The following is a 12,725-nucleotide window of genomic DNA, read 5'->3' as shown; positions in this document are numbered from 1 at the left end:
AATAAATTCTATAATTTTATTTTTTAATATCCTATAGTTAAGCATATCAAGCTAACTTTATCTTTAAGAAGTTTTAGTATTTTTTTATTTTTATAAGTATAACTTCAAATTTAGAACTAGTTAATAGCTAAGATTAATAACTAATATCTGAGATTTTACGGATTTCCTATACTATACCTATTTCTATTTGTTACACTATTTCCGTTATGTAAGCCCACTTAGCTCAGAGGTTAGAGCATCGCATTTGTAATGCGAGGGTCATCGGTTCAAATCCGATAGTCGGCTTTTTTTTCTCTATCGATGTTCTACGAACAAGAATCTCTTTTTTTCCGAATTAAATGGAGAATCCAGGATCTTTTATGTTTTTTACCTTACAATTTTGCTAGATACAAAACAATAAAATAAATAATATATATACAAAAAAAAAAGATTTTGATGAAATTCCATTTTTTGGGGTACTTTAGTTGATTTTACTCTGTTTATCCTGTAGTTTAATTCAGTTTTAATTTCGATGTATTCTGTAATGTAAATACAATGAAATTAATTGTGTAAAATGAAATTTCAATAAAATAAAAAAAGGAGTCTTCATGTCCCGTTATCGAGGACCTCGTTTAAAAAAAATACGCCGTCTGGGAGCTTTACCAGGACTCACTAGAAAAACACCTAAATCCGGAAGTAATCTTAAAAAAAAATTCAATTCTGGGAAAAAGGAGCAATATCGTATTCGTCTTCAAGAAAAACAGAAATTGCGTTTTCATTATGGTCTGACAGAACGACAATTACTTAGATATGTACATATCGCTGGAAAAGCAAAAAGGTCAACAGGCCAGGTTTTACTACAATTACTTGAAATGCGTTTGGATAATATCCTTTTTCGATTGGGTATGGCTTCAACCATTCCTGGGGCCCGCCAATTAGTCAACCATAGACATATTTTAGTTAATGGTCGTATAGTCAATATACCAAGTTTTCGTTGCAAACCCCGAGATATTATTACTACGAAAGATAACCAAAGATCAAAAGGTCTGGTTCAAAATTATATTGCTTCATCGGACCCGGGGAAATTGCCAAAGCATTTGGCGATTGACACGTTGGAATATAAAGGACTAGTAAATAAAATCCTAGATAGGAAGTGGGTCGGTCTCAAAATAAATGAGTTGTTAGTTGTAGAATATTACTCTCGTCAGACTTGAACTTAACGAAAAAAGGAAAGGTTCATAGAATTTTCTTCCCCTTCCCCTTTCCCCGAACTAAATCGCCCTAAGACCATTACCATTAATTTGTATTTTCCCATCAACTAGCTAAAATTGATTAACCCTAGGATTAGGATCCTTTTTTCTTTTTTCCTCTATGTGTATTTTACATACCACAGTAATTTGCTATAGAGAATTTCTAATTTCTATTAAATCAAAATAAGATAATATAAGATATTATATTATTGCTGGAAAAAATTGTTATTTGATTTGATACATTGTGATCCTTAACGTTGATGAATTAAGAAAAACGGAAAGAGAGGGATTCGAACCCTCGGTAAACAAAAGTCTACATAGCAGTTCCAATGTCTACGCCTTGAACCGCTCGGCCATCTCTCCTACATAACTTATTATGGAAAATAAACTGAGTGAATAGCGAGTTTTCTTATTCCTGCAGTACAGGTACAACCGCAACCACTCGGGGGTTCCATAGTTCTATTGGAAAAATTCCTTTTGATCTAAGTGGAAGGATACAGGATTTTTTACTAGAAATTGCGCTCGCTATAAAATAAAAGTTTTAATTTGGGTTTTCCCGCAACTAAAGAAAAAGAAAATGGAAGAATTCTTCTTATTGCATAATAAAATAAAGAAACCTTAGAATTCCGTTTGCATAAGATACGCTACACCATACTATCGAAATCAAAAATAGGGTATGAGACAATTAATAACTTTGAAAACACGAAATAGTTGATAACATAAGTTGTTGTTCAGAAATAGGAAAGTGGAATGAAATCCAGTCTTAGTCAAATATTTCATATCTCTTCGTGTCCAAGCAGAAGGAAAAGGATACAATTTGAGCTGAGCGGAAAATCCATATCTCTCTTATCCATTTAAAGCATATGGATTTAGAGTAGAGCATATGGATCAATCTATTTATAATTATAAGAATCGAATGTGTTTGTTTTTATGTTATTTTGTGAAGGAATGAAAACAATTCTATATAGAATGGGTTGGGAATTATGCCTAGATCCCGTGGAAATGGAAATTTCATTGATAAGACCTCCTCAATTGTAGCCAATATTTTATTGCGAATAATTCCGACAACCTCAGGAGAAAAAAAGGCATTTACTTATTATAGAGATGGTGCGATTTGACTCTTTTTTTTGCTTTTTTTTAGCCCTACCTATACCTCAGTCTTACGAAAAAGAGAGGGGGGTTGGCATAGAGAGAACCAAATTTGTAAAGCAAACAAACCCACGCTTCGGGAAGGTGAGGCGAACTAACAATTCCTTCCGTCGTGTATCCTCGATTGATGCGGCTTCAGATACTTCAATTGTAGATTTGAGTATTGAGCGAAAGGTTACACCTACAGGATATGGTATGGTATGGATTACAGGCCAATCCTACTCTATTAGTATCCGTAGGCAGCATAGGGGAGAAAAGCACTACACCTAGAAATAGGAATCAACAAGAGAAAAACTTTGTTAGAAATTACCCCTTTCCTGATCGGTATCAGGGCTGGGAAGAATGGTTGGGATAACAAACAACCATCAGGTTTGTACTTTGGATACCCCTATAACCATCAAAGATCGTTGAAGTAGCTAATTCCTCTAAATAGGAGGCGTTGAGAACAAAGAAATTATTGGAGCTATCGTTTTCCTCTAGCATTAATAGAATTCATTGGTGTTAAGAAAAACCTCTTGTGGGAAGGTTGGCTAGAGATTTCTTGGAAAAATACCAGCCCCTTTCGGTTCATAATGAGACGGGACTAATTCTATTTTGATTCTATAGATTATTTCGCTTAGTACTATTATGTACAGAAGGGAGGAGCCGTATGAGATGAAAACCTCATGTACGGTTTTGGAACGGAGATTTTTTGAATAGAATGAACGACCGTAACGGATGTTGGCTCAATCCGAAGGAAATTATGCGGAAGCTTTGCAAAATTATTATGAAGCTACGCGACTAGAAATCGATCCCTATGATCGAAGTTATATACTCTATAACATAGGCCTTATACACACAAGCAATGGAGAGCATACAAAGGCTTTGGAATATTATTTCCGGGCACTAGAACGAAACCCCTTCTTACCGCAAGCTTTTAATAATATGGCCGTGATCTGTCATTACGTGCGACTATCTCCACTATAGAAAGAAAAAAAAAAAAGAGAGGATCAAATTTTCTAGTAAATACTAGAAAAAAAGGGCTTTCTACATAGGGATCGTAAAAACAACGATTTTTCCCTATCAGCTGTAGGAAGGAAGGACACTTCACGAGAATCAAAAAACGAAGAAAGTATGGCCTATACTACTACTCTATGGATAAAGTTTCTCAAATTGATAGAGAAAGCACCGTAAAGATCAATTAGTGAGCGACTGGGTCGATACAACTAAAAAAAACTGCTTACTTATCCCATGATATGGGGCAAAATTTAGGAATCCGCTTATGTAATAGAGCCGATCCACTAAGGGATTAAGCAGCGGTGTAGTATCAGATCCCAAAGATAGTAAGTTCTTTTTTCTTTCTTATGGAAAAAAGTCTTTTTCAAGGATTCTATAGAGATTTCATATATGAAACCGGGATAGTTACCTCTCAGAAAATTTGAACGAAGGCTCTATATCTATCTATGCTTCATTCTTCTGAAGGTGGGAAAAAAGATCAAACTGATTATTGATAAAAATTAGGGTTTGAAACTTAGGTAATTAATTTCTTCTGCTTAACCCAAGAACAAATTGGATCGATTTTTGATAAATCGAATTCAGTTAAGATAGGGGAAATTCAGATAGCAATTTCTGAGCCGTATGAGGTAGGAAACTCTCAAGTACGGTTCTAAGGGAAGGAACTTCCTATTCCGACCGAGGAGAACAGGCCATTCTACAGGGTGATTCGGAAATTGCGGAAGCTTGGTTTGATCAAGCTGCTGAATATTGGAAACAAGCTATAGCGCTTACTCCGGGAAATTATATTGAAGCACAGAACTGGTTGAAGATTACGAAGCGCTTTGAATTTGAATAAGACCATGCTCCTTCTTTTTCATAAAATGGGTGGTTTGGTTGTTGATCCATTAATCAAATAAATTAGGTCGTAAGATCGAATCAAGAATTTCATTATATCCATTTCTTATACCTTCTATTTTATATGATATTTCATAAGAATAAACCATAGGGATAGGGTCTAGAATAGAAGTAATAAAGTGAATAAAAAGAGGGGGCAATCTAAATATTGCTAATATATTAGGACCATCTTATTAATAATTCTAATGAGTTATCTTGGAATTTAGAATCAAATAAAAAACCCTATATTATGCTCAAGGAAAGTAGATATAGATAGGAGCTTATGCCCTCAAAAAAAATACACTAGTTTCTTAAATTAAAAATAAAAAAGATTTTTTTCTTACGTCGAGAAATATTTGTTTTTCAAGATAAACAATGTCCGTTAGGCACCTAATCTTTATGTCATAATAGACCCGAACACTTGCCTCGGATTGACTTCAATATATAATTGCTCCAGTGAATAACTAAAAAAAAAATAGAAGGATGGTAGATAGTAAAGAAAAGAACTAATCACAATATCTATCTTTCAAAATCTATCTTTCAAAATCTATCTTTCAAAATATATATCTTTCAAAGATTCACTAAAAAGACAGTTGGCGGGTCTCTTTGTATGTCTTGTCCGGAAAGAGGAGGACTTAATGATTATTCGTTCGCCGGAACCAGAAGTAAAAATTGTTGTGGATAGGGATCCTGTAAAAACATCTTTTGAGGAATGGGCCAGACCCGGCCATTTCTCAAGAACACTAGCTAAGGGCCCTGATACTACCACTTGGATCTGGAACCTACATGCTGATGCTCACGATTTCGATAGTCATACTGGTGATTTGGAGGAGATTTCTCGAAAAGTCTTTAGTGCTCATTTCGGGCAACTTTCCATTATCTTTCTTTGGTTGAGTGGCATGTACTTTCATGGCGCCCGTTTTTCCAATTATGAAGCATGGCTAAGTGATCCTACTCACATTGGACCCAGTGCTCAGGTAGTTTGGCCTATAGTAGGGCAAGAAATATTGAATGGTGATGTAGGCGGGGGTTTCCGAGGAATCCAAATAACCTCTGGTTTTTTTCAGCTTTGGCGAGCATCTGGAATAACTAGTGAATTACAACTCTATTGTACTGCAATTGGTGCATTGATTTTTGCAGCGTTAATGCTTTTTGCTGGTTGGTTCCATTATCACAAAGCCGCTCCCAAATTGGCCTGGTTCCAAGATGTAGAATCCATGTTGAATCACCACTTAGCGGGATTATTAGGACTTGGGTCTCTTTCTTGGGCGGGGCACCAAATTCATGTATCTTTACCAATTAACCAATTTCTTGACGCTGGGGTGGATCCTAAAGAGATACCACTTCCTCATGAATTTATCTTGAATCGGGACCTTTTGGCTCAACTTTATCCTAGTTTTGCCGAAGGAGCAACCCCTTTTTTCACTTTAAATTGGTCCAAATACGCAGAATTTCTGACTTTTCGCGGAGGACTAGATCCAGTAACCGGTGGTCTCTGGCTGACCGATATTGCGCACCATCATTTAGCTATTGCTATTCTTTTCCTAATCGCAGGTCATATGTATAGGACCAATTGGGGTATTGGCCATGGACTTAAAGATATTTTGGAGGCTCACAAGGGCCCATTTACAGGACAAGGCCATAAGGGTCTTTATGAAATCTTAACAACGTCATGGCATGCTCAATTATCTCTTAACCTAGCTATGCTAGGCTCTACAACCATTGTTGTAGCTCATCATATGTATTCTATGCCTCCCTATCCATACCTAGCTACTGACTATGGTACACAACTTTCCTTGTTCACACACCACATGTGGATTGGCGGATTTCTAATAGTCGGTGCTGCTGCACATGCAGCAATTTTTATGGTAAGAGACTATGATCCAACTACTCGATACAACGATCTATTAGATCGCGTCCTTAGACACCGCGATGCAATCATATCCCACCTTAACTGGGTATGTATATTTCTAGGTTTTCACAGTTTTGGCTTGTACATTCATAATGATACCATGAGTGCTTTAGGCCGTCCACAAGATATGTTTTCGGATACTGCCATACAATTACAACCTATCTTTGCTCAATGGGTACAAAATATCCATGCTACTGCGCCTGGCGTAACAGCTCCTGGTGCAACAACAAGTACTAGCTTAACGTGGGGAGGCGGCGAGTTAGTAGCAGTAGGTGGCAAAGTGGCTTTGTTACCTATTCCATTAGGAACCGCAGATTTTTTAGTCCATCACATTCATGCATTTACCATACATGTGACTGTATTAATACTTTTGAAAGGTGTTTTATTTGCTCGGAGTTCCCGTTTGATACCCGATAAAGCAAATCTAGGTTTTCGCTTTCCTTGCGATGGGCCTGGCCGAGGGGGAACATGTCAAGTATCCGCCTGGGATCATGTTTTCTTAGGTTTATTCTGGATGTACAATGCAATTTCGGTAGTCATTTTCCATTTCAGTTGGAAAATGCAGTCGGATGTTTGGGGTACTATAAGTGATCAAGGGGTGGTAACTCATATTACAGGGGGAAACTTTGCACAGAGTTCCATTACGATTAATGGGTGGCTTCGAGATTTCTTGTGGGCACAGGCATCGCAAGTCATTCAGTCTTATGGTTCTTCATTATCTGCATATGGTCTTTTTTTCTTAGGTGCTCATTTTGTCTGGGCCTTCAGTTTAATGTTTTTATTCAGCGGCCGTGGTTATTGGCAAGAACTCATTGAATCTATCGTTTGGGCTCATAACAAATTAAAAGTTGCTCCTGCTACTCAGCCTAGAGCCTTGAGCATTATACAAGGACGCGCTGTAGGAGTAACCCATTACCTTCTGGGTGGAATTGCCACGACATGGGCATTCTTCTTAGCGAGAATTATTGCAGTAGGATAGTGGCTAGGAGGATTTGAAAGGCATTATGGAATTAAGATTTCCCAGGTTTAGCCAAGGCTTAGCTCAGGACCCCACTACTCGTCGTATTTGGTTTGGTATTGCTACCGCACATGATTTCGAAAGTCATGATGATATTACTGAAGAACGTCTTTATCAGAACATTTTTGCTTCTCACTTTGGGCAATTAGCAATAATCTTTCTATGGACGTCCGGAAATCTGTTTCATGTAGCTTGGCAAGGAAATTTTGAATCATGGATACAGGATCCTTTACACGTAAGACCTATTGCTCATGCGATTTGGGATCCTCATTTTGGTCAACCCGCTGTGGAAGCCTTTACTCGAGGAGGTGCTGCTGGTCCAGTGAATATTGCTTATTCTGGAGTTTATCAGTGGTGGTATACAATAGGATTACGCACCAATGAGGATCTTTATACTGGAGCTCTTTTTCTATTATTTCTTTCTACGCTGTCCTTAATAGCGGGTTGGTTACATCTACAACCCAAATGGAAACCAAGCCTTTCGTGGTTCAAAAACGCGGAATCTCGTCTCAATCATCATTTGTCAGGACTTTTCGGGGTAAGTTCTTTGGCTTGGACAGGACATTTAGTTCATGTTGCTATTCCCGCATCCAGGGGGGAGTACGTTCGATGGAATAATTTCTTAGATGTATTACCCTATCCCCAGGGGTTGGGACCCCTTTTGACGGGTCAATGGAATCTTTATGCCCAAAACCCTGATTCGAGTAATCATTTATTTGGTACCGCTCAAGGAGCGGGAACTGCCATTCTAACTCTTCTTGGGGGATTCCATCCACAAACACAAAGTTTGTGGCTGACCGATATGGCTCACCATCATTTAGCTATTGCATTTATTTTTCTCATTGCCGGTCACATGTATCGAACTAACTTCGGAATTGGGCACAGTATTAAAGATCTTTTAGAAGCGCATACTCCTCCGGGGGGTCGATTAGGGCGTGGGCATAAGGGCCTTTATGACACAATCAACAATTCGATTCATTTTCAGTTAGGTCTTGCTCTAGCTTCTTTAGGGGTTATTACTTCCTTAGTAGCTCAACATATGTACTCTTTACCTCCTTATGCATTCATAGCACAAGACTTTACTACTCAAGCTGCTTTATATACTCATCACCAATATATTGCAGGGTTCATCATGACAGGGGCTTTTGCTCATGGAGCTATTTTTTTCATTAGGGATTACAATCCGGAACAGAATGAGGATAATGTATTGGCAAGAATGTTAGACCATAAAGAAGCTATCATATCTCATTTAAGTTGGGCTAGCCTCTTTCTAGGATTCCATACCTTGGGCCTTTATGTTCATAACGACGTCATGCTTGCTTTTGGTACTCCAGAAAAGCAAATCTTGATCGAACCTATATTTGCCCAATGGATACAATCTGCTCATGGCAAGACGACATATGGGTTCGATATACTCTTATCTTCAACGAATGGCCCCGCTTTCAATGCGGGTCGAAGCCTATGGTTGCCCGGATGGTTGAATGCTGTTAATGAGAATAGTAATTCGCTTTTCTTAACAATAGGACCTGGGGATTTCTTGGTTCATCATGCTATTGCTCTAGGTTTGCATACAACTACATTGATTTTAGTAAAGGGCGCTTTAGATGCACGCGGTTCCAAATTAATGCCAGATAAAAAGGATTTTGGATATAGTTTTCCTTGTGACGGCCCAGGGCGCGGCGGTACTTGTGATATTTCTGCTTGGGACGCATTTTATTTGGCAGTTTTCTGGATGTTAAATACCATTGGGTGGGTTACTTTTTATTGGCATTGGAAACATATCACATTATGGCAGGGCAACGTTTCACAATTTAATGAATCCTCCACTTATTTGATGGGATGGTTAAGAGATTACCTATGGTTAAACTCTTCACAACTTATCAATGGATATAATCCTTTTGGGATGAATAGTTTATCGGTATGGGCGTGGATGTTCTTATTTGGACATCTTGTTTGGGCTACTGGATTTATGTTCTTAATTTCCTGGCGGGGGTATTGGCAGGAATTAATTGAGACTTTAGCATGGGCTCATGAACGCACACCTTTAGCTAATTTAATTCGCTGGAGAGATAAGCCCGTGGCTCTTTCCATTGTGCAAGCAAGATTGGTTGGATTAGCTCACTTTTCCGTGGGTTATATATTCACTTATGCAGCTTTCTTGATTGCCTCAACATCAGGCAAGTTTGGTTAATTTAGTTTGTTTTTTTGTACTGTATCAGCACCTAGTTCATTACTCTTGATAGAGAGGGAGGATCTGCCTTTTTAGATTTCTTTTTCTATTTATTTTTCCATCTAGGATTAGAACCGTATACTTGGTAATAATAGCAACGACACATTATGGCAAAAAAAAGTTTGATTCAGAGGGAGAAGAAGCGGCAGAAATTAGAACAGAAATATCATTTGATTCGTCAATCTTTAAAAAAAAAGATAAGAAGCAAAGTTTCTCCCTTGAGTTTGAGTGAAAAAACGAAAATGCGAGAAAAATTGCAATCCCTACCGCGTAATAGTGCACCTACACGCCTTCATCGACGTTGTTTTTTGACCGGAAGACCTAGAGCTAACTATCGACATTTTGGGCTATCCGGACACGTACTTCGAGAAATGGTTTATGAATGTTTGTTACCGGGTGCAACAAGATCCAGTTGGTAAGGATAAAATACCCTTTCGTATTTGTATGGATTTCTGGAATTGATAATCATAGAGGAGCCCTCTTTACCATTCTGTATAAATGGACTATTCTATTTGTATAGATATTGGTAGAGGGCGTATCCAACCCTCTTTTATCCACTAGTTACCCCTCTTTAGTTTAAGAGTATAGAGCAGTTTGGTAGCTCATAAGGCTCATAACCTTGGGGTTGCGGGTTCGATTCCCACTACCGCCTCCATACTCCTTCTTTATGATATATGCATGATATAATATATACATCATGCATTTGTATCTGGATTTTTTGATTTCCTAAAAGAGTTTTGGTCTAACAGTTTTTTCTCGGAAGAAGCAAAAAAATAAAAGAAAGAATAAAATATGAAAGAAAAGCGTCCATTGTCTAATGGATAGGACAGAGGTCTTCTAAACCTTTGGTATAGGTTCAAATCCTATTGGACGCAATCTTATTTCTATCTATTCTTTAAATAACTATACTAAACTAAAAACAAAGAAAACTTTTTTGCATGATTCAAATGAAAAAGCTTTCTCAACGATTCCTATTCTACTAACAAGAGTAGACATGCAAAATTTATTTGTTACTGAAGAGAAAACCGTTCCAGCTGTTCCTGAATAGCTTCCTTCAAAAGGATTTCCGCTTGCTCGGTGAATGTCTTGCTAGAAGATATAATTTCTTGGAATTGAGGTTTAGTATCTTTTAGATGTTTACGTAACTCATCCAGAAATTTATTTACCTGTTCAATTTCTAACGAATCAAGATATCCTCTTGTTCCGGTATAAATAGTAGCTATCTGCTCTTCCACTGGGAGAGGATTTGCCTGGGATTGTTTAAGCAATTCCCTTAATCGTCGACCCCTTGCCAATTGATTCTGACTTGTTTTATCGAGAGCAGAGGCGAATTGTGCAAAGGCTTGTAACTCTGCGAATTGCGCTAGTTCCAATTTTGATTTGCCAGCTACTTGTTTCATGGCTTTAATTTGAGCCGCGGATCCTACTCTGGAAACAGAAATACCCACATTAATAGCGGGTCGAATTCCGGCATTGAATAGATCCGCAGATAAGAATATTTGTCCATCTGTAATGGAGATTACATTAGTAGGAATATAGGCGGAAACGTCTCCAGATTGAGTCTCAACTATTGGTAAAGCGGTCATACTTCCTTCGCCTAAAAGAGAATTTAATTTAGCGGCTCTTTCTAAAAGGCGTGAATGCAAATAAAAAACATCCCCTGGATAAGCCTCACGTCCGGGAGGTCTTCTTAATAGAAGGGACATTTGGCGATAAGCTTGTGCCTGTTTGGAGAGATCATCATAAATTATTAAAGTATGCCGTTCGCGGTACATAAAATACTCAGCCAGGGCTGCTCCCGTATAAGGAGCGAGGTATTGTAATGTAGCAGGTGAATCCGCCATTTCAGCTACTACAATAGTGTATTCCATGGCCCCCTCCTCATGGAAAGTAGTTACTACTTGAGCTACGGAGGATGCTCTTTGACCGATAGCTACATAAACACATATTACACCTTGCCCTTTTTGATTGAGAATTGTATCTGTGGCTACTGCTGTTTTGCCAGTCTGTCTGTCCCCAATAATTAACTCTCGCTGACCGCGCCCTATAGGGATCATCGAATCGATAGCAATAAGCCCTGTTTGAAGAGGTTCGTATACGGAACGCCTGGAAATTATACTTGGAGCAGGAGATTCAATTAAGCGAGATTCGGAAGCTATAATTTCGCCTTTCCCATCAATAGGTTTAGCCAGAGCATTTACAACACGACCCAAGTAAGCCTCACTCACGGGTATCTGAGCAATTCTTCCTGTTGCTTTTACAAAACTTCCCTCTTGTATCATCAACCCATCGCCCATTAATACAATCCCAACATTTTTGGATTCCAAATTCAGAGCAATACCCCTAGTACCTTCTGCAAATTCGACTAATTCACCTGACATTATTTCACCAAGACCTATAATACGAGCAATCCCATCCCCCACTTGAACTACGCGACCTATATTCTCAATCCCTACTTTCCTATTATATTGTTCAATACGTTCGCGGAGAATTTTATGAATTTCGTCGACTCGAAGGGTTGCCATTAGTGTTTCTTGACTCTTTTTTCGGAAGCAAGGGGAAAAATAATGCCTAAATTCTAAACGAAAGTAGAAGTTCAAGGCCTAATTAATTTAATTATTTCTTCCATTCCAGGGACCCGAGAATGCCAATATTAGCACGAATCGTACGGAAATGTAACTCGGTATTCAAACAACTATTCAGAGTTCCTAGAGCTCCTTGTACGGCCTGTTGGAAAACCCGCTGTCGGACCTGATTCATTGCCCTTTGTTTTTCAAAATAAAGGGTTTCGTTTTTAGACTTTTCCAATTGTTCCAAACTAATAGAAGTAGCATTAATCAAATTTGCTTTTTCTCGTTCTATCTCAGAGTATCCATTCATTCGATACTCATCCGCTTCTAGTTCGACTTTCTGTAATCGAATCCGAGCTTTTTCGAGTTGCTCAATGGTCCCTCTACGCAATTCTTCTGAATTTCGAATAGTACTCAAGATCCTCTGTTTTCGATTATCTAATAAATCTTTTAATGAAAGTAGATTATTTTGTAAGTTTACAACTTTTATGATCTCTTCCCGAACCAAACATGAATCTTTCGATTCATTTGGCTCTCACGCTCCTTTTTTTTTTTCTATAGCTATTTCCATATCTTTTTTTTAAGTAATGAGCCTATCCTCTATCTTCTTTTTTATGTTTATATTTCAATATACCGAAACCTATATAAGACTAGATAAATATTAAGAGGACTCTTCCGCCTAGATAAAAATATATCATGGTCAGCAAAGTTGTTTCTTTATTTTTATTTGCCCTCTAGTTAATAATTT

General features: G+C 38.0%; 2 non-coding genes across 2 annotated transcripts; both read left to right on the top strand.

Moving 5' to 3' along the window:
• The first annotated feature begins 212 nt into the window (after positions 1–212).
• Positions 213–285, top strand: TRNAT-UGU (transfer RNA threonine (anticodon UGU)). Its single transcript has one exon. It is a non-coding gene; the product is annotated as a tRNA-Thr (tRNA).
• Positions 286–10,210: 9,925 nt separating this feature from the next.
• On the top strand, positions 10,211–10,282 carry TRNAR-UCU (transfer RNA arginine (anticodon UCU)). The gene has a single exon. It is a non-coding gene; the product is annotated as a tRNA-Arg (tRNA).
• The last annotated feature ends 2,443 nt before the right edge of the window (positions 10,283–12,725 follow it).

The sequence above is a fragment of the Triticum urartu genome, unplaced genomic scaffold (genome assembly GCF_056163025.1).
Source record: "Triticum urartu cultivar PI428250 unplaced genomic scaffold, HENAU_Tu73 scaffold2, whole genome shotgun sequence".
In the NCBI taxonomy this organism is placed as follows: domain Eukaryota; kingdom Viridiplantae; phylum Streptophyta; class Magnoliopsida; order Poales; family Poaceae; genus Triticum; species Triticum urartu.
This window is presented reverse-complemented; position numbering and strand designations above follow the sequence as displayed.